This window comes from Pongo pygmaeus, chromosome 1 (assembly GCF_028885625.2).
Source record: "Pongo pygmaeus isolate AG05252 chromosome 1, NHGRI_mPonPyg2-v2.0_pri, whole genome shotgun sequence".
Taxonomy (NCBI): Eukaryota; Metazoa; Chordata; class Mammalia; order Primates; family Hominidae; genus Pongo; species Pongo pygmaeus.
This window is the reverse complement of record NC_072373.2, coordinates 8440301-8463560: the sequence shown is the minus strand read 5'-3', so window position 1 is coordinate 8463560 and position 23260 is coordinate 8440301. Positions and strand designations below refer to the sequence as shown.

The window sequence follows — 23260 nt, the reverse complement described above, 5'->3', positions numbered from 1 at the left end:
CCACTAGCCACAGGTGGCTCTAGGGCACTTGAATTGTGGTGGGTCCAAATTGAGATGTGCTATAAGTGTAAGATACACAGCTGATTTCAAAGATCACATATGAGGGGATAAAAAGGGAATGTAAAATACATCCATTAATTTTTAAGATATTGACTGCATGTTGAAATAATAATGTGTTGAATATATTGGGTTAAAGACATTATTTAAATATTATTAAAATATATTTCATCTGTTTCTTTTTTTTTCTTTTTTGAGACAGAGTCTCACTCTGTTGCCCAGGCTGGAGTACAGTGGCACGATCTCTGCTCACTGCACCCTCTGCCTCCTGGGTTCAAGCGATTCTCCTGCCTTTGCCTCCAGAGTAGCTGGGATTACAGGCGCCCACCACCACGTCTGGCTAATTTTTGTATTTTTAGGAGAGAGGGGTTTTACCATGTTGGTCAGGCTTGTCTCGAACTCCTAGACCCAAGTGATTCACCCACCTCGGCCTCCCAAAGTATTGGGATTACAGGCATGAGCCACCACGCCCAGCTGTTTCCTTTTATTTTTTAAGTAGCTACCAGAAGGTTTAAAACTACTTGTGTGGCTCACATTATATTTTTGTTGGAGAGTGTCAGCACAGACTTTCTTCAGATAAATGCACAGTCACATACACGACTTAAATTTATATCTAATTGTTGGTGTCCATGACTCTATTTGGAATTATTGGAATGCAGGTAGAAAACCATAGCTTTCGTTTATTCTCCAGAAAGCCTTCTGACAGGCTGTTCAAAAAACAAATATAAAAATGTCATGGCTGTGGCTTAAAATTTTGAATGAATACCTCACTGCCTACAAGACAAGGTATAAATTTCTGTAACATTATAGTCAGAGCTCTTCTCAACATGACTCTAATTTACTTTGCCAGTCTTCTTTCCTGACACGTCCTGACCACACACACACACCTGTTCTCTAGCTCCTCCAAACAATTTGACCTCCTCTCAAACAAGCACACACATGGCTTCCGCCCTTTCCTCATCCTCTTCTCTCAGCCTAGGTATGCCCTCCGTCCAATTTTTCACCTGTCTAAATCCTCTTCATTCAACAAGGCCCTGTTCAAATATCATTTCCTCTGTTAATCCCTTTCTGTCATCAAAGACTGAATTGATTCCTCCTCTGTAGTTTGTCCCAAGGCAGTTTGCTCAGATCACTGTTATGTCAATTTATTTCCTATTGCAGTTAAATATACACATGCCCGTGGGTATTTCACATAGATGCATGCGCCTGTCTCCCGTACTCCAATATGAACGCTTTTAGACAATGACCTTATACGTTTTATTTTTGCTTCTCCAGTGCTTCTCCAGTGCCTTGTATATGATGGGTATACCAGAAAAGTTTGTAAAAAGAAATTATAGAGAAAGAATAACACATCAGATTCCTAGATAAATCAGTAAGAACCTAGACTGTGTCAACAGAACAGTAGAATTTTAAAAAGGGGAGAAATAAAGGAGATCTGTGGCATGGTTTGGATAGAGGAAATAAGAGAAACAGGACCCAAAAGCCCTTTGGTACCCACGATGGGACTGAATGGTGGCACTGGAAAGGAGATGGGAAAGGCACTGGGAGGAGATGGGAAGAGCAGCATTGGTGAGAGGGTCAAGATGGAGTGGGCAAAGGTAGGTGTGGAGTTCTGCTGGGTCTCAGGTGACAGCAGGGCAGATAGAAGAGGTCCCAGCAGATATAAAACATGTGAGTCTGGGGCTTGGGTGACACTGAGAGCTACCTACTTAAAATTTGTGCATGATGTCCTGGGAGATGAACTTAAGAAAGACAACATGTGGGAAAAAAGAAGGGAATTGAAGCCAGAGACTTGGGTGATAACATTTAAGGGTTGGAAGGAAAAAGTAAACCCAACAAATAAGATAAAGACAACAAAATCCGAGACAGAATTTCCTAAATTGTACCTAGAACTCTAATGATAATGGATCCTGGAAATTCCAGTTTGTATCCTTCAATCCCCTGAAATACTGATTTGGGGGGATGTAGAAGGGGAAAGAATGGATACCAAATGCCAATTGACCTATTCAATATTTTGGAATTAAGAGGTTACATTTGACCCATGAGAGAGCAGTTTTAGTAAGGTGGGAAGATGAAAAAGCAGGTTGAATAGGTAAGAAATGAAGAGTAAGAAGGAAGAGAAGCATTGGGGGTAGACTGTCCTTTTGCAAAGGTTGCATCCTTTTCTTGAAGAATCTACAGGATCTCCTAAGGATTAGGAGCACAGCCTATGGATTTCTTTGTTGTTGTTGCTTGTTTGTTTGTTTGAGACTGAGCTTCACTCCTATTGCCCAGGTTGGCGTGCAATGACAAGATCTCTGCTCACTGCAACCTCTGCCTCCCAGGTTCAAGCGATTCTCCTTCCTTAGCCTCCCAAGTAGTTGCGATTACAGGCGCCTGCCACCATGACCAGATAATGTTTTGTATTTTTAGTAGAGACAGGGTTTCACCATGTTGGCCAGGCTGGTCTTGAACTCTTGACCTCAGGTGATCCGCCCGCCTCGGCCTCCCAAAGTGTTGGGATTATAGGTGTGAGCCAACGCGGCCAGCCCCAGCCTATGGATTTTAATCTCAGCTCTGCCACTGATTAGCTGTGTGATTCCAAGCGAGTGCCACAAGCTCTTTGATTCTGTTTTCTCATTTGTAAAGTGAGAATAACAATACTGTTTGTAGGATCTACTATGAGGGTGAAATGATTCAATCCATGCCGAGTGCTCAGCACAGTACTTGGCACCTTGCAACATACAAAGGAGTTGCTGCTCTTATCAATTTTGCTCCATGCCTTTTTGAGCAAGCATCCATGATTAAGCACCAATTTCTTAATTTGGTGTTGTATACGTTTTATCTTAATTAGGTGAGGTATTGTATTAGCTGTATTAGTTTTCTGGGGCTTCCATAACAAAATACCACAGCTGAGTGGCTTCAGCAACAGAAATTTACTTTTTCACAATTCTGAAGGCTAAAATCTGAGATCACGGTGTCAGCAGGGTTGGTTCCTTCTGAGGCCTCTCTCCTTGGCTTGTAGATGGCCATCTGCTTCCTGTGTCCTCACATGGTCTTTTCTTCTGTGTCTGTGTTCTAATCTCCTTTTCACGTAAAGACATCAGTCATATTGGATTAGAACCCTAGTGACCTTGTTGTAACCTCATTAACTCTTTAAAGACCCAATCCCCCAATATGGTCATATTCTGGGGTACTGGGGGTGAGGATGTCAATGTACAAACTTTTTGGAGTTTGTCCCATGACAGATGTGTTTGTTGTTGTTGTTGTTGTTTGTTTTCGTTTTTGTTTTTTGAGACAGAGTCTCGCTCTGTTGCCCAGGCTGGAGTGCAGTGGCGTGATCTCGGCTGACTGCAGACTCTGCCTCCCAGGTTCAAGTGATTCTCCTGCCTCAGCCTCCTGAGTAGCTGGGATTACAGGCTCCCGCCACCATGCCTGGCTACTTTTTGTATTTTTAGTAGAGATGGGTTTTCACCATGTTGGCCAGGCTGGTCTCAAGCTCCTGACCTAAAGTGATCCACCTGACTTGGCCTACCAAAGTGCTAGGATTAAAGGCATGAGCCACCATGCCCAGTCCCATGACAGGTGTTTTTGACCAAGAAAAGGCACCCTATTTATATTTTATTCTTTAAGAAGGCAAATTTTGAAGCATGTTAAAGGACTAAAAGTTTCCGTTAGAGGAAAAACTCAGAAACTCAGAGTGATGAAACCCAGATTTGATTAGGTTTAGCTTGTTTGTTTGTTTGTTTTTTTCTGAGAGAGAGTCTTGCTCTGTCACCCAGGCTGGAGTGCAGTGGCATGATCTCGGCTCACTGAAAACTCCATCTCCCAGGCTCAAGCGATTCTCTTACCTCAGCCTCCTGAGTAGCTGGGATTACAGGCACACGCCACCACATCCAAATTTTTGTATTTTTAGTAGAGACAGGATTTCACCATGTTGGCCAAGCTGGTCTTGAACTCCTGACCTCAGGTGATCTGCCTGCCTTGGCCTCCCAAAGTGCTGGGATTACAGGCGTGAGCCACCACGCCAGCCGCTTGCTTAGGTTTAGATAGCTAATGAGTGGTAAGGAATTCCAATGAGTTCTAACCCAACATTCTTATCTACTTCCCCCCACCCCTATTCCTCAGCACCACTTCTGCATGTCATTCTAAGTTTGCACGCCTCTTCGTATATGAGAATGATTCTTACAGCTTCTGGTGATTGGATGCTTTATTCAATAGAGCTGTTATTTCTCTGGGGCTGAAAGGCAGAGACATAGGCAGTTTTACAAGAGAGATTGAAAAATATAACAACGACACAAAAGGGTGGGGCTGTCCCAGGAGGACTGCTTGCTACTGTGTGCTTGCTTCAAATCTCCACTAACGCCTCATAAAACCTGGGACTGGAACTCTCCAGGCCCCACGGCTGCTATCACAGCTGCCTGTACCACACATGTGCCTTCCTGATGTGGCAAGGGTGGCCATATGTGGCTTATTAATAAACTTTCTCTGTCATACAGATTGCCTCAAAGATGCCAGATTTCCCCAAAGACTCTGTTTGCTGGACTGTCTCCCTCATTAAGTTTCCAGTAGCTATAAACACAGCCATCTCTGTCTTAATTCTTAATGACTGGAGGTAAAAGATTCTGCTGCTCTAATACATTCATTCTAAACAGGTGATCTATTATTACAAGGGATTAAATTAAACAGTATATCACTTTGATATGGTTTGGCTGTGTCCCCACCCAAATCTCATCTTGAATTACAGTTCACCTAATACCCTCGTGTTATAGGAGGGCCCCAGTGGGAGATAATTGAATCGTAGGGACGGTTTCCCCCATACTGATCTCGTGGTAGTGAGTAAGTCTCATGAGATCTGATGGGTTTTTTGTTTGTTTGTTTTTTGTTTTTTGTTTTTTTGCCTGGGAATGAGAAAATTAATTTATTTCATTGTGGGGAGCAGGCCAATGTCCAGCCTCAGAGCTCCTGGAACTGCTTCTTGGTGCTGGTGGCCTTGGTGACCTTGAGCACATCGAAGCACACCGTCTTGCTCAGGGGCCGACACTTGCCCACTGTTGACGATGTCACTGATCTGGACATCCCTGAAGCAGGGGGACAGTTGTACGCACATGTTCTTGTGACCCTTCTCAAAACGGTTGTACTTGCAGATGTAGTGAAGTCTCGGCAGATGACAATGATCCTCTGCATCTTCATCTTGGTCACCACGCCAGAGAGAACCCACCCTCGAATGGAAACATTCCCAGTGAAGGGGCATTTCTTGTCAATGTGGGCACCTTCAATAGCCTCTTGAAGCCCAGACCGATGTTCTTGTAGTACAGCGCGGACTTCTCCTTGTTAGTTTCTCCCAGCAGGACCCTCTTCTTGTTTTCAAAGATGGTCAGCTGCTTTTAGTAGGCACCGTCTGTCTGAATGTCTGCCGTCTTCCTGGTCACCTAAAAAAAGAGTCTGACAGTTTTATAACAGGAAAGTCCTTTCACTAGGCTCTCATTCTCTCATGTCTGACACCATGTAAGATGTGCCTTTTACCTTCCGCCGTGATGGTGAGGCCTTCCCAGCCACGTGGAACTGTGAGTCCATTAAATCTCTTTTTCTTTATAAATTACCCAGTCTCAGGTATGCCTTTATCAGCCACATGAAAATGGACTAACATACACTTCTTTCTTCATTGTCTTCTGTGAGACAGTAGATTTTGGAGGTTAAGGGAATTTGATTTGGATTTCTGGCTCCGCCTGTTCTTACTAGGTGTATAACGTTTTGCAAGTTACCTAGCCATCCTAATACTGTTTTTCTTATCTCTAAAGTGGGGATAATAACAGAGTCTTCTCCTGAAGGTTATTGTGAGGATTAAGTGAAAAGATGTAGGTGACACTAGTTGTGTAGTCTGAGACAGAATATGTACTCAATAAATGTTAGCTATTATCGTTAGTATACATCTTAGAGGAGGATGGGAATGAACATGGGAAAAGTAACTGAGAATTAGCTTTTGGTTCCCACCAAGCAACTGGAGTTTGGGTCTTAAGTTTTCAACTTGATATGTCGTATATAAAATTCTTTGACAAACTACCTATCAGGTACTATGATTACTACTTGGGTGACTGGATCATTAGAAGCCCAAACTTCAACATCAAGCTATAGACTCATGTAATAAACCTACACATGTACCCCGTGAATCTAAAATTACAAAACAAATAAATAATTCATTAATTATTATTATTTTTTGAGACAGGGTCTCACTCTGTCTCCCAGGCTGGAGTACAATGGCACAATCTCAGCTCATGGCAACCGCCACTTCCCAGGCTCAAGCAATCCTCCCACCTCAGCCTCCCAAGTAGTTGGGACTATAGGAATGCACCGCCACAACTGGCTAATTAAAAAAAATATTTTTTTCTAGAGATAAGGTCTCACTGATTGCCCAGGCTGGTCTCCAGTGAACTCCTGTGCTCAAGCGGTTCTCCCACCTCAGTCTCCCAAAGTGCTGGGATTAGAGGTATAAGCCACCATGCCCAGCTGTGAATTTTTTTTTTTTTTTTGAGACAGAGCCTCACTCTGTCACCCAGGCTGGAGTGTAGCGATCTTGGCTTACTGCAACCTGTGTCTCCTGGGTTCAAGCGATTCTCCTGCCTCAGACTCCTGAGTACCTGTGATTAACGTCACCCACCACCACACCCAGCTAATTTTTTTCTATTTTTATTAGAGAAGGGGTTTCATGATGTTGATCAAGCTGGTCTCGAACTCCTGACCTCAGGTGATCCGCCCCCTACCCCTTGGCCTCCCAAAGTGCTGGGATTACAAGCATGAGCCACCGCGCCCGGCCTAAAATTCTTTTTCAGATGGCTCATCCCTTTTCCTAGCTCATCCTTATTATATGAATGTGTTTGATATTTCTTTCCCATTTTTGCCATTCTCTTTTTATTATTATGAAACAATTCTGACATATAAAAAGTATGGAGAACAGTACAATTAGTAAGCATGTACCCATAACCTACATTACGGGTAGGTTATGGCTACATGCTTTACAAAGCATTACAAAACTCATTACAAAACATAGTTAAAACCTGAAAGTTTCTATACACGATCCCCTAAACCTCTCCCAGGTCATCAATCTAAAAAGTCCTACACACCTTTATTCCATCTCAAAATGAAAATTCTGGCAGGGGCTTACCATTTGGACAAAACTTCAAAATGGTAGTTCTGTTTGAGAGCTAGTAAAGGAAGACGACAATGAATGAAGGATAGAAAAATTTATAACTGGGCCTCAAACTCTGAAAATTGTGTGTTCCTAATTGGGATTGTTCATCTGTTCGTTAGCTCAGAGAGAAAACTGCAGCCACCATTTTTCTCTCATCCACAATATTCAGAGCAATGTTTTCCAGACTCTATTCCCTGACCCCTTAGTAAATCATAAAATCAATTTGGTGGATTAGGATCAGCAAGATTAAAAATAACAAAGCAGACAAAATAGAACAAAAGAAAGGATAAGCAAGGAGAAAATACCAAAGTGTGTAAGGGGGGCCAGGCGCGGTGGCTCATTCCTGTAATCTCAGCACTTTGGGAGGCCGAGGCAGGTGGATCATCTGAGGTCAGGAGTTCAAGACCAGCCTGGCCAACATGGTGAAACCCTGTCTCTATTAGAAATACAAAAATTAACTGGACATGGTGGCAGACACCTGTAATCCCAGCTACTTGGGAGGCTGAAGCAGGAGAATCATTTGAACCCGGGAGGCAGAGGTTGCAGTGAGCTGAGATTGCACCACTGCACTCCAGCCTGGGCAACAGAGAGAGACTGTCTCAAAAAAAAAGTGTGTAAGGGTAAATTTTGTTGTGGAAGCTTTTGTTTCCTATTTGTATATGATTATGTATTTGTATATGTACACACAGTGGCTATGTACTATTATATTCCTCTCCCATGGGTTCTAGTGAAAAAAACCCTGAGGCCTGCTGTTGCGAAGACTTGACAATGTTCCAGAAGGCCTGATGTCCCGTCTCCAGCTTCTGGGTGAGAAGGAAGCGATGAGGTGGGAGGATAATGTCAAGGCATTGCTTCAAGAACCAAGGCTTTCGCCTGGAAACTTGCAGCATGAAATATACAGTCTCAGCACTTCTCTCTCCCTACCTAAACCGTTTGCTTCCTGGGGCTATACGTGGACAGAAGTACACCCTCCGACCAGAATGCTGAAAAATTTGACAGCCAAGCTTGAGTCTTATTTATCCTTGTGTTCTCAATCCTTCCTACTGCCCAGTGATTTTCAAAGCCATAGGCATAAATTAGGTACTTCATTAAAGGTGTTTCAGGGATACCTGAAATGTGTCTGAATCAGGTATGGTAAGGCACGCAGACATGGAAATGACTGTCATAAGGGAAGAAGTTATTTGTACTCACAGATCCCTGCAAATGGGCTACAGCAGGCCACACAGGGCCACATGGAGAAGCACTGGGGTCTGTAGGGACACAGAGGGAGCGAGGGGTAAACAGGAGCAAGAGACTTTACTGTGGTTCTGCAGGAAGGAACAGGCTAGGCAGGGTAAGTAGGCTGAGCAGGTTCAGGGTCAGCTGGTTTGAATAATTTCAGTGGGCCTTGGGGTTGGGGGTGATGCCCCTAGTTTTGGTAACTGGTCCTGAGGTAAACAGGACACATGGTGGCTAGTGGCCCTGAGTGTGAGAGCCTTGAGAGAGCCCAAGGAAGGAGGCGGGTGGGAGTCTGGGCCCTGGCTTGTCTGGTTTGCACATGTGAGGTGTGCTGCAAGGCAAAATGTTCCCTACCTCTAGGAATTTGTTAGCCCGGAGAGGAGGCCTCTTTCCAGGGTCAGTAAGGCCCCAAGATGTCAAAGCATCAAACATACAAAAAAGGATCGCTGGAGGCCAGGAGTTCGAGACCAGCCTGGGCAACACAGTGAGGCCCCATCTACACGAAAAATAAAAACTAAAAAAAAGACATGATTAAAACAGTTTTTGAAATGGAGATAGAGTATCTGACCAATACAGTTTTTCTGTGCTTGTTCTATTGTGAGGCAAAAGTAGAATATTTAGGCTGGGCGCAGGGGCTCACGCCTGTAATCCCAGTACTTTGGGAGTCCGAGGCAGGATGATCACCCGAGGTCGGGAGTTCATGACCAGCCTGACCAACATGGAGAAACCTTGTCTCTACTAAAAATACAAAATTAGCCAGACGTCGTGGTACATACCTGTAATCCCAGCTACTCAGGAGGCTGAGGCAGGAGAATTACTTGAACCCAGGAGGCAGAGTTGCAGTGAACTGAGATTGTGCCATTGCACTCCAGCCTGGGCAAAAAGAGTGAAACTCTGTCTAAAAAAAAAAAAAAAAAAAAAAAAAGTAGATATTTGCCCATAATTCGTATTCTCTCTCTCTCTCCTCTTCCTTCTCCTCTTTACATGCCTAGTTTGGTGCTTGGTACATAATGGGCATTCAAAAGTGTCCCATTTTCTTCCCTTTACGTTTAAATATAATAATTTTGGCTAGGTGTGGTGGCTCATGCCTGTAATCCCAGTACTTTGGGAGGCTGAGGTGAGTGGATCACTTGAGGCCAGGAGCCTGAGACCAGCCTGGTCAACATGGTGAAACCCTGTCACTACTAAAAATACAAAAATTAGCCAGGTGTGGTGGCGCATGCCTTTAATCCCAGCTACTCGGGAGGCTGAGGCAGTCCACTGCACTCCAGCCCAGGCAACAGAGTGGGACTTTATCTCTAATAATAATAATAATAATAATAATAATAATGGCAACACAATGAGACTTTATCTCAATAATAATAATATTTTTGAATCAGTAGATATAAATTAAGTAGTTTCTGTGTGAAAGTGGATTCATTAGAACATGTAATATTATTAAATGATTGTCTCTGTACATGTGGAAATTAGCATTTCTGGCATACTAAAGCAAAGAAATGTGATAATAGTGGATTGTATTTATTAGAGTTGTCAGGTAAAAGTATAGAATGGCCAATTAAATTTGAATTTCAGGTAAACAACAAAAATGTTTATGTATGTCCCAAATATTGCATGAGACATATTCAGGCTAAAAAATATATACATTTGTTGTTTTCTTGAAATTAATATTTAACTGGAAATTCTGTACTTTTATTTACTGACACCTTAATGTGGTAGGCAGAATTCTAAAAACAGCCCCCCAGGATTCCATATCCTAATCTCTGGAGTCTGTGAATCCGGGAAGCTACCACTCCCGTTGTTAAATTCTTACTTACAGCTCTGTAGGACACAGTTTACCTTAAGAGAGGAAGGTTTTCCGGTGGGCCTGATCTACGCAAATGGACCGTGAAAAGCAGAGAACTTTCTCTGGCTGATAGAAGAAGGGGGCAGAAAAGAGGGCCGAAGACGAAATCACAGAGACTCAGAAAGTGAGAAGGACTCCGTGCTCCACGGCTGACTCTGAAGATGGCAAAGGCTGCTGAGAAGAAATGTAAGCAACTTTGAGGAACCAAGAACAGCCCTTACCGACAGCTACCAAGGAAAAAAGCACTTCGGCACATCAATTGCAAGAACTCAAATTCTACCAAAACCAGGCTGATCTTGGAATAGTTTCTTCTCCAGTCTCCAGATAACAACTAACCCCAGCCAACATCTTGACCTTTGCCTTTGGCTATCATGTGCCTAGGACCCTGCTGAACCTCTCTGGACCTACAGAACTATGAGCTAATATTATGAGCATCATTTTCAGCTGCTAAATTAGTGATATCTTTTTTTTTTTTCTTTTTTTTAGAGACAGGGTCTCTCTGTTGCCCAGGCTGGAGTGCAGTGGCACAATCATAGGTCACTACAGCCTCCAATGCCTGGGCTCAAGTAATCCTTTTACCTCAGCTTCCTGAGTAGTATACGGGGATGCACCACCATGCCTGGCTAATTTTTAATTTTTTGGTAGAGATGGGGGTCTCACTATGTTGCTAGGCTGGTCTCAGACTCCTGGCCTCAACCAGTCCTCTTGCCTCAGCCTCCTGAGTAGTTAGGACTACAGGTGCCTGTCACCATGCCCTGCTAATTTTTTAAATTTTTTTCCTTTTTTTTTTTTTTTAAGAGACGGAGGTATCTTGCTATGTTTCAGGCTGATCTTGAACTCCTGGTCCCAATTGATCCTCCAGCCTTGTCCTCCAGAGTAGCTGGGATTACAGGCACAAGCCACCCTGCCCAGGTGTGCGGCACTTTCTTATGCAACAAGAAAAGGTGAATATGCCTAGTATTTATTTGGTTTTTTTTCAAAGCTTGTCACGTATTTTTTTTAAATTATTACTTGATTGCCAAATGTATGAGAGAAACCAGTCCATCAGTAAGATTTATGATGGCCAGGTGTGGTGGCTCACACCTGTAATCTCAGCACTTTGGGATGCCAAGGCAGGCAGATCACTTGAGGCCAGGAGTTCTAGACCAGCCTGGCCAACATAGTGAAACACTGTTGCTACTAAAAATACAAAAAAAATTAGCGAGGCATGGTGGCACTCACCTGTAATCCCAGCTAGTCAGGAGGCTGAGACATGAGAATCCTCTGAACCCGGGAGGCAGAGGTTCAGTGAGCCAAGATCATGCCACCGCACCCCAGCCTGGGTGACAGTAAAAAAAAAAAATTTTTTTTTTAAACCAACAAATGTTGAATAAAATACCTGAAGTAGGGCATGGATATTTCTGAAAACCTACATTTTTCTGCTTTTTCATTCCTTTATCTTTTCCTTCATATTCTGAATAAGGAAGCCATTCTGTTGGAGAGGGATTCCCTTGCTCAGTACTACAGAAGAGTTTTTAAAAGAAGTGAGCTTTCACAAAGGATTGAAAGCTAAAGAGAGAGTCAGTTTGAGGGCGTAAAGTTGACAAGATATAGAGAATTAAAGGTCTTCATAAAGATACAAGAAGAATCGTTCCAAAATGATTCTGTCACTTTGGCTATAGAGATAATGTAAAGCTTTGTGTGTGTTCCACAAACTCCTATCTAAGTAAGTACATTTCTTTTTTGTGTGTGTGAAGCAGGGCTAACCCATAGGCAGTGAGTCCAGAGCCAGCCTACCTTAGTAAATGTCTTTTTTTTTTTTTTTGAGATGGAGTGTCACTCTGTGGCCCAGGCTGGAGTGCTAGAGTGCAGTGGTGCAATCTCAGCTCACTACAACCTCCGACCACCCTTCCGGGTTCAAGTGATTCTCATGCCTCAGCCTCCTGAGTAGCTGGGATTATAGGCGCATGCCACCATGCCATGCTAATTTTTGTGCTTTTAGTAGAGATGGGGTTTTACCATGTTGACCAGGCTGGTCTGTAACTCCTGACCTCAAGTGATCCGCCTGCCTTGGCCTCCCAAAGTGCTGGGATTACAGGCATGAGCCAACATGCCTGGCCATATCTAAGTAAATTTGAAAAGTAGCCTGCCCCATTCTTCAGTCTACATATTGAGGAATAGGATTATCAAGAGAGCTGTAGCCAATAATCTGGTCTATGGGGCTTTTTAAAAGAAAAATCTTAGACAAATTAAGTTTAACAGACTTTGATTGAGCAAAGAACAATTTGAGAGTCAGGCAACCCCCAAGCCAGAATACCTTCAGAGAGGCTCTTCCACAGCCATGTGATGGAAGATTTATGGACAGAAAAAGGAAAGGACATGCAGAAAAACGGAAGTGAGGTGCAGAAACCGCCGGATTGGTTACAGTTCGGCGTTTGTCTTCTGTGAACCCAATTGGAACAGTTTGCTATCCTTCACTGACTGAAACTTAGTGATTGGCACAAGAGTAGGTTATAGTCTATTTATACCTCCATTTAGGGTATAGTTCACCATGTACAGATAAAACTTTAGGCTGAACTTAAGATATGTAAGGAGGCAGATTTAGACTAAATTTAATTTAACAGACTCTAAGAAATGTAAGGCTGGGCGCCATGGCTCACGCCTGTAATCCCAGCACTTTGGGAGGCCAAGGCAGGTAGATCACGAGGTCAGGAGTTCGAGACCAATCTGGCCAACATGATGAAACCCCATCTCTACTAAAGTTAAAAAAATTAGCTGGGCATGGCGGCACGTCCTATAATCCCAGCTACTTGGGAGGCTGAAGCAGGAGAATTGCTTGAACCTGGGAGGCAGAGGTTGCAGTGAGCTGAGATTGCACTCCAGCCTTGGTGACAGGGAGAGATTCCATCTCAAAAAAAAAAAAAAAAAAAAAGAGTGAAATCATAGGGCTATGGAAAGGGAACCCGCGTGCTGAGTCAGCCTCTGGATAGGGGCCACAGGACTGATCAAGCCAGGAGTCACAGGTCTGGGTGGGGTCCGTCAGTTGCTAGAATGCAGAAGTCTGAAAAAGATCTCAAAAGAGCAACCTTAGGTTCCACAATAGTGATGTTATCTATAGGAACAATTGGAGAAGTCTCAAACCTTGTGACCTCTGGCCACGTGACTCCGGAGCAGTAAGGGATCACAGAAAAACAGGCTAGGCCACATGACTGGTTATCATTTAGCTACATCTACCATTTTAGCAGAATTCAGGCTAATCCTAATCTTGTGGGCTTTCATTAGTCTTACAAAGGCAGTTTCAGTCCCAGAACAAGGAAGGGATCAGTTTTAGGGAGAGACTATGATCATCATTGCTTTAAAGTTGAATTATGGACTAAATTTCTCCCATGATTAGCTTGGCCTATGCACAGAAATGAGTGGGGACAGCCAGCCTGTGAGACTAGAAGCAAGGTGCAATCAGCCACACTATACTTCTTTCACTGTTAGAATCTTTGCAAAGGTGTTTTCACTAGAGGCCTTCTTGTGCTGGCCTAGGGACTCACACTACTCAGAGATGGTGGCGATTGAGCCATGCTACGTGGTTATCCATGCTGGCCACCCAAGTGGCTCCTCAGAGGAAGGTTCACAGCATTTACCCCACCCAGCTTCTTTTGATTCCACAGGCAAATTCCCGCTTATTTCCAAGATCTGGTTCATGATCCAGGGAGTCAATACCCACTTTTCTCTGTGCTTTCTTTGACCTAGTAGTTAAAATCATAAGCTCTAGAGGCAGATAAACTTAGGTTTCCTGGTTCTAGAGTTAACTGCCTCTCTAATTTTCACTAAGTTGTTTAATTTCTCTAAGCCTCAGTTTCCACATCTGTAAAACTCATAGTGTATTGTAATAATTAAATAACGTAGACTAGGCGTGGTGGCTCAAACCTGTAATCCCAGCACTCTGGAAGGCTGAGGCAGGCTGAGGCAGCCTGGCCAACATGGCGAAACCCTGTCTCTACTAAAAATAGAAAAATTAGCTGGGCATGGGCCGGGTGCGGTGGCTCACGCCTGTAATCCCAGCACTTTGGGAGGCCGAGGCGGGTAGATCATGAGGTCAGGAGATCAAGACCACCCTGGCTAACACAGTGAAACCCTGTCTCTACTAAAAATACAAAAAATGAGCTGGGCGTGGTGGTGGGCACCTGTAGTCCCAGCTACTCAGGAAGCTGAGGCAGGAAAATGGCATGAACCTGGGAGGTGGAGCTTGCAGTGAGCCGAGATCATGCCACTGCACTCCAGCCTGGTGACAGAGCGAGAGTTCATCTCAAAGAAAAAAAAAAAGAAAAAGGTAGCCAGGCATGGTGGCGTGTGCCTGTAATCTCAGCTACTTGGGAGACTGAGACAGGAGAATTGCCTCAATCTGGGAGATGGAGGCTGCAGTGAGCCAAGATTGCACCACTGCACTTCAGCCTGGGTGACAGTGAAGTCCCATTTCAAAAAAAAAAAATTATTAAATAATGTATAAAGGCAGTCAGCCTCATGCCTGGCATGTGTTACATTTTTAATAATTGCTACCCACTATCATTATTGATATTATCATTACTTTGTTGTATTGCTATTGTGTTCCTTGGTATTTCTTTCCTATAAAGCTCTGAGCAGCTTTGGAGAGCAGGGATCATATTTTATTTTTATTAATTTTCCTGAACATCTACCATGATGTCTGGCACATAATAGACACTCCATAATTGTTTGCTGAATGAATGGATCAATGAATCAGCAATTGCTTTGAAGTGTCCCTGCTGGAAAATGTGTTTGTATGCTTTTTTTTTTTTTTTTTTTTTTAAAAGGAAAAGTATGCAATGAGTTTGGGATAAGGCCAGAGGTTTTTCTTTCATGTAGGTCTGGGACAACAGGTTGTCAGCATCCCCGTGAACTTGGAGAGAGAGAACTGGATGACATACCTTCCAGATATATCACATTAGGTGACAGAAAGCCAGCCACGCTTCATTCCTATCCCTATGTACTTTATAAACAACAAGTAATCGCTGTGATAACTACCCTGTCCAATGTCTTGCCTTCCTTCTGCTCATGGTCTGTTTCTCTAATTTATCCCCACCACCAAAGCGAGAAGACTGCTCTCAAACTCATGGCTCTGTGGACATGCCATCATGGTGTTTAGTTCACATTTTGCCTGAGGTGTTACAGACATGTGGATTCACTTGAACAACAAGAAAGCCAAGCCGATTCCCAAAGGATTCCAGAAATGACTTTTGGAAGCACATTTAAAAAATTCCCAAATGGATGTGCCTGGAGTAAGAAAAGCCTGCAAACAAGTATATCCACCTTCACAGTGAAAATCTCTCCTATCTCAATCACATTCTTTTAGGGTTGGTATTTCCAAGTGTCGGGTAAGACCCCCTGAACTATGTGTGTATTATCACATCTCTAAATATTTAAGCACAATTCTCTATCTAAAAAATTTCCACATTTTCCATGGAAACCCTCCAGTTTTTCTAAATTCACATGTACTCTTTTTGCTGTGTGTCTGTGACAGAGTCTCGCTGTGTTGCCCAGGCTGGAGTGCAGTGGCGTGATCTCAATTCACTGCAGCCTCAGTCTCCCAGGTTCAAGTGATTCTCTTGCCTCATCCTCCCAAGTAGCTGGGATCACAGGCAGGCACCACCACGCCCGGCTAATTTTTTGCATTTTTAGTAGAGACAGGGTTTCACCATGTTGCTCAGGCTGGTCTTGAACTCTTAAGCTCAGGTGATCCGCCAGCCTTGGCCTCCCAAAGTGCTGGGATGACAGGCGTGAGCCACTCATACTCTTTATGAGGTGAGGTTCCTACACTGTTACCCTCAGAAAGGAAGTGTATTGGTTTGTGCATGCACATGTGTGTGTGAGGTGGGAAGGTAGCACTTATGGGTGAATTAGCAAAAGATTTCACGGATTCTAGAAGTAGGTCATGTATCTCATAATCTTCATTTAGGAAAGATTTGTTTGGTTCCTGAAAAACCAATCACTTATGCCTATAGGGATATTTGCTCACCAAATATTCATTGAGCACTGCTGTACACAGGACTCTACTAAACATTCTAGAAAATGAAAAAGGCTCTGGATGGGTAAGAGTCCAGTTGTGTACGATTATCCAAAATACAAGAAAAGACAGAAATGATGCTGGTTATAGCGTTTAATAAAGAGTGATTATTTCTGGCTTGAATGAGCTGGAAAGGCTTCAGAAGGAAGTGAAATTTGAACTGAGTCTTGAAGAATGGGGAGTTTTGTCATTAGTGGAGTAGAAGGGATACAGTGGAAGAACGTTCCCGGAAGGCAGATCAAGAACAAAGAACAGAGCTGGAAGGTGACTCAGGGATACACTCAGGCCTGTTTGTTCCAGTAGAGCTTTTACACTGGGAAGTAACAGGAGGAAATTTTGCAAAGTGGACAAGAGTGTCTAAGAAAAGACCAGAATGGCAGTAGTATTAAACAGGACTCATTAGTTTGTAGTGGGTAAAGATAAAACTAATGAATTAATGACTTAGCATCCTTCAGGAAAACAAAACAAAACAGAAACTCTCAAGCTTTAGGAAAGTAAGGGGAGGGGAGAATCATTTAGCGTGGCACACACTGAGGCAGTTCAAGGTATCAAGAGAACCCTGAGAGAGGGTGTAATAGGGATTCGGTGGCTCTCATACTCCAAACTGCCATCTATTTCTTTTACTTTCTTTCCTTTGTTTATTCATATTCTCTTCTAATATGCAAGTCTTTGCCTGTTTTTTAATAAATAAAATAAATAAAATAAAAATAAAACAAAAATAAAAAAATAAACTTTTTTATTTTGTTTGATTTTTAATATTTTATTATTTTATATTTTATTTGAGACAAAGTCTCACTATGTTGCCCAGGCTTGTCTCAAACTCCTGAGCTCAAGCAATCCTCCCGCCTTGGCCCCCTAAAGTGCTGTAACTATGAGTCACCTCACCAGACAGCCCCAACTTCATAGTCCTCTATTATTGTGATTTCAGAGGCGAAATTGCCTCTTGTACAGCTCCAAACAAAAAGTACAAGGGTGGGCCAGATGCGGTGGCTCACGCCTGTAATCCCAGCACTTTGGGAGGCCAAGACGGGTGGATCACCTGAGGTCGGGAGTTCGAGAACAGCCTGACCAACATGCAGAAACCCCATCTCACTAAAAATACAGAATTAGCCAGGCGTGGTGGCACATGCCTGTAATCCCAGCTACTCGGGAGGCTGAGGCAGGAGAATCACTTGAACATGGGAGGCAGAGGTTGCAGTGAGCTGAGATCGTGGCATTGCACTCCAGCCTGGGCAACAAGAGCAAAACTTTGTCTTAAAAAAAAAGAAAAAAAAAAAATACAAGGGTGGAGCTCTGATTTCTGTGGCTTCAGTCACACGACCACCCTAGTTGAATCACATGACGATGGGAAAGGGGCATTTTGATAGGCCAGCCCTGTGTCACATTCCTGCTCTGTGAACCATGAGAAAGCTTTGTGGACAGGCAGGTACAATAACCGCCAGCTTTCATTGCACCATGCTAAGAGTTTTATTCTTTCATGAATTAATTCATTCTTTCACATATTCATTTCTTCAGTTTTTTTCTTTTGAAAAAGGGTCTCCTCTGCTGCCCAGGCTGGAGCACAGTGATGCAATATGGCTCACTGCAGCCTTGAACTCCCAGGGTGAAGGGATCCCCCGACTCAGCCTCCTGAGTAGCTGGGACCACAGGCATGTGCCACCACACTGGCTAATTTTTGTATTTTTTGTAGAGACAGGGTTTTGCCCTGTTGCCCAGGCTGGTCTCGAACTTTTCAGCTCCTGCCTTGTCCTCCCAAAGAGCTAGGATTACAGGTTTGAGCCGTTACATCCGGCCTGACTTTCATCTTACAGACAATGGAGAATTATTAAAGGATTTTTCACCTAGTAAGTAACAGAGATTGTAGTGGTCTCCAGGGTGCATTAGAATGGAGAAGAGTGGTCTCCAGGATGCATTAGAATGGAGCCAAGTGACAACCATATAAAAAGTGACAAAGCCTGAGCCGAGGTAGGACAGAGAGGGAAGAAAGGAGGTGACAAATTGGGTATGTGAGAGGTAGGTCGTCACATCATGAAATTACCCAATAGCTCTTTCGTCAGCGAAGGTCCCATATATTGCGTAACATTACTGGAGCCTTTGCTGAACTCCAAAATTTGACCTCTGTACTGAGTTGTTTTAGGATCCAAAACATTATGTAGCAAGGAATGGAAAGTGTTTTATACAAATACTTTTTTAAATGTCCATAAATGTCTAATGTCTAATGCAGTGTACAGATTCATCATATGTCAGCAAATTAGTGCTGACCTTGTAGCCACAACACCCATCTCCTATCCCCATGCCAGGAATAGGCACAATCCTGGCTGGACTTTACCCAGCAGCGTTAAGTGTAAGCTGAAATTCACCACTCTCAGTATACCCACAATCAAGGATTTTGAGTTGTACTTGAGATGAGGCCAATATGATGGTGGAATTGTTAGGGAAACAGGGACATAGGAGAGCCAGGGTGACATCATTTTCAAATCAACTGCATCTTAAAACTAGCAAGACGCATTCCTTGCCAGCACGACCCACGGTCGTAAGATGTTTACCACCAAGGAAACAGCTTAATAACTCCTGCAAGGACAAACTCCTGTGACAACAAAATGCCCAGATGTCCCAATATTGCAAAACAATATGTGCTTTTAAGGTGCCTATAGTCGTGCTTTGATGTACTTACGCACTAAAATGCCAAGGATAACTTTCTTTAAATCAACAAGGTAATAAATGTCATTTTTTCGGCTTACCCGCATGTAGACATAGCTTAGCTTTTACATAGATAAGATCCCTATATAAGAAGAGTTTAAAACAAAGATGGTGCATTCCTCATCTTGCTTTCTGAGGACATTCTCGCTCTGTAACTGAGTAGCTTTCAGTAAACTATCTCTTCTCATTGTACTCTGCAACTCACTTTGAATTCCTTCCTGCGAGAGATCCATGAACCCTCTCTTGAGGCCTGAATCTGGACCCTTTTTTCTGATTGAAATGTTTTCTCTAAACATATGCATTTCCTTTATGAATGAAGAAATCCTTCCATAGTTTAAGCCTTAGGAAAGTGAATGTCTCTAAGACAGTTTCCTTCTGTTTTTATTCATGTCATTAGAGAATTACATGATAGGGAGGTGAAGGCTTTCTCCTGAGTTTTCTGCAAAAAGAAAATGTTTGTTACCACTTGCAATGGTGAAAGTCCCACAGCGAATGGGCACACAGTCCCACTAGCTATGTGACTGGGTGAGTCACTTCACTGCTCCAGGTTACAAGCATCTCTTACGTAAAGTGAGCATTAGATCATTTCTGAGCAGGTTGACCATATAATTAACTTTCTAGAGTGAAAGTGGGTGCCTTTGAAATTACACCAAGGCAACAGGCATAAATTGGGACTATCCTGGAGAAACTGGGACATTTGGTCATCTCTCTCTAAGAAGCTTTGAAGCTCTAAAACTGTATGGTTCTCAGGTTCATTGTCTGCACCCAAATCCAATCCTTAAGATGGTCTTGATGTTATAAACTTCCCTTTGGGCAGGATATGCTTATTCTGTTTTGGGGAATAGTTCAACTTAACAGAAATGTCTATCTATCCCTTAGCTACAGCAGAGGCAAATGCTTAGACTTGGGTTGCTGCTGGGGAATAGTCAGCTCTGCCATGTATTATCTGAGTGAAATCTAACTCCAGACATAAGCTTCTCCCACAAGGGTTGATATTCAAGTCCTGAGAGAGAATACTTTTTCTCCACAACTGGGGACCTGGCTGATCATGAGCCAGTTCTAATACTTTGTTGTTCTAGGAGTGATGTTCGCCAGGCATGGTGACTCACGCCTGCAGTCCCAGAACTTTGGGAGGCTGAGGTGGGAGGATTGCTTGAGCCCAGGAGTTTGAGACCAGCCCTACCAACACAGGGAGACCCTGTCTCAACAACAACAAACAAACAAACAAACAAATTATTTGAATACCAAAAATTTTTTTTAAAGTGTTTAAAAAGATTGTAGTGAAGACTGGTGCACATATATCATTGTCTTTCAATTGTGGCAATGACAATAACTGTGATCCTTGCTATCAGTTTTCGTCTCATTGAAGGGATTACGGAAGTAACCTATGAGCAGCTGTCTTTTTTACCTGCGTATCGATGGCAGGAGTTGTAATTTTCAATTTAGAGCTAACCTATTTCACTGATTAATACGTTCATTCAGCAAATATTTAATGATTGTAAACCATGCACCAAACATTGTGTGGGAGACCCAGAATGAAGTGGGAAATACAAATGAAATAAGTGATTAATTGATGATTACAATACATTATAATTGGTGGAATGGAAATCTCAACAAAACACTGGAAGAACACATATTTTGTGAGATAGTTGATTTCTGTCTTTAAATGGTTTTCCTGCCTACATCATTTAAAATTACCTCAATTCATGAAAATGCAGGGATATAGTTAACCATCTTGTCATCCAATTCTACTATGCTTTACAACCCAGAGGAGTTGGATTAAGATTGAATTTCTTGTTGGTGGTACTGGATTGACATGCAATGTAGTCACACCAAAGTGACATCATATATGTATAAATCCCCTCTTGCTGGAAAGAATCTCAGTCTCATCCATATTTTGTATCCCTCCTCATTTATTTCATTTATTTTCCTTCTCTGTTTGTTCACACACACACTTAGTCACACATCTGGTGTCTTTCTGGGACACATATTCATCCCTGCCTTCTTCACTGTCTCACACCCTCACTGTCCTGGGTACATTCACATCTCTATCACTCACTCTGTGGAAGTCTCTTCCACACTGAGTTTCTCACTCTTAAATACACATGACCTCAAGTTTGTAATTTCCTACAGATGCTCTCTGTCCCAGGAGACAAATTCTCTCTCCTTTGAGCACAGGGCCATTCTCCAACAGTCTCGCTTTCAAAGGCACACACCCACATCTGCAGGCACTCACGCTTTGTCGACAGCCCCTCCCACACCTCAGGCGTCTCACTGGTGATCAGAGTAGGGACAGGAGACAGGATGGGTGGAGGAGATACCAGTAAGTCATCTGTCCTCCACCCACATTTTCTTTCTTAATTTGTTTTCTTGAATTTCTTTCTTCCTTTCTGGTAAGCAGGGAGAGAACTTGCTGAGTAGCATGGTAGGACTCTTTGCAAGTGTCATTGTGGTGCTAAGGATGAATGAAGGGGAGAAGGCATGGCTTAGAGGGATATCACTGGAGGAGGCAGACAAATATTTCACTGTCCCCAAAGAGAAAGACCAGTCTCACTGAACAGCTGCTCTTCTAAGAATTGTTACCACTGGGACATTTTGTTGACATAAGGCACTGTGTCTCTATGAAACAAATTGGAACTCTAGCAGAGAAAACATATCAAATTATTTGAAAGATTCTTGAGTATTGATTTATATCAGGGGTTGGCAAACATTCTCTAAAGGGCCACATAGTAAACATTTTAAGCTTTGAAGGCCATATGATCTCTGCTGCAACTTCTCAGCTTGGCCATTATAGAGTGAAAGCAGTCATAGACAATACATAAATCAATGTGTGTGGCTGTGTTCCAATAAAACTTTATTTATAATGTTCATTCTTTAGAATGAATAAATTTTTTGCCATTTACTGAAAGTTTCCACGGAGAGGAACAGTGTGAGTTGATAATCAAATTTTTTGAGGTCTTGCTTAGGCAGGGCTAATAAAAAGTTTTTTAAAAAAACTTTATTTAGGGCAGGTGCAGTGGCTCATGCCTGTAATCCCAGCACTTTGGGAGGCCGAGGCAGGTGGATCACCTGAGGTCAGGAGTTCACGACCAGCCTGGCCAACATGGCAAAACCCCGTCTCTACTAAAAATACAAAACTTAGCCAGGCGTGGCGGCACATGCCTGTAATCCCAGCTACTTGGGAGGCTGAGGCAAGAGAATTGCTTGAACCTGGGAGGCAGAGATTACAGTGAGCCAAGATTGCACCACTGTACTCCAGCCTGTGCAACAGAGCAAGACTGTCTCAAAAAAAAAAGCAAAACTTTATTTATAAAAATAGGCAATGGGCTGAATTTGGACCATGGCTCTAATTTGCAGACTCCCGATCTATGTAAATGACATCATGTTTTGCTCAATTTTCTTCTTTTTTTGTGATTATGATTTAACTTGAAAATGACTAGATAACTTTTTCATCAAATTTGGAAGATTTATTTATAATGGTCAGACATAAAAAACTGGATATATACTTTGAGAAAAAATTCCCTTTTGGTGAGCCATGATGAAAGATAAGAGAGATAATTGTCTGACCGGGTCACCCGACCCCTTTCACGGCCGCCTCCGAGGGCCGGGGTTGAATGAGTGCCAGGGTTCTGCTGTGGGCTGCCAGGGACACCTTGTGTAATAGACCCAGGAGCTCTTTAGGGTCCAGGGAGGCGTAGGCGCCAGTGACAGCCAGGACATTTCAGGAGACAGGCTGATGTGCCAGGCGGGAGAGGAAGAGCCCAGCGGCCCTGAGCGGCCCAGGGATGTGGTGAACGTGGTGTTTGTAGACCTGTCAGGCTGGCAGATCCAGTGAGCTGCAGAGTCAGAGGACGGTATTCTCCACCTGACTCAATGCCTTGGGGTGAACCTGGAAGGCACCTGTGAAGCCTTCCTGGCATGCTCCACCTGCCATGTGCATGTGAGCAAAGACCTGGACCTTCTGCCTCCTCCCAAAGAGAGGGAAGACAGCATGCTAGACATGGCCTCCCTCCTCCAGGAGAACTCCCTGCTGGGCTGGCAGATCATGCTGATGCTGGAGCTGGAAGGGGCAGAATTCAGTCTGCCCTAGAATGCCAGGAACTTCTACGTGGACTGCCTTATCCCCAAGCCCCACTGACATGGACAGCCGGAACTTCCCAGATTGTCATGGCCTCAGGGCTAAGACTGAAGGAACAGCCAAGTGTCAGCCGAGCCCAGCTCA

General features: G+C 43.3%; 1 non-coding gene and 1 pseudogene across 1 annotated transcript; one reads left to right on the top strand and one right to left on the bottom strand.

Annotated features, from left to right (window-relative positions):
• Positions 1–4992: 4992 nt before the first annotated feature.
• The window catches only part of LOC129016696 (small ribosomal subunit protein uS17-like), a 28809-nt pseudogene continuing 10541 nt past the window's right edge, over positions 4993–23260 (bottom strand).
• Positions 21898–22012, top strand: LOC129022936 (U5 spliceosomal RNA). Its single transcript, XR_008496606.1, has one exon. It is a non-coding gene; the product is annotated as a U5 spliceosomal RNA (small nuclear RNA).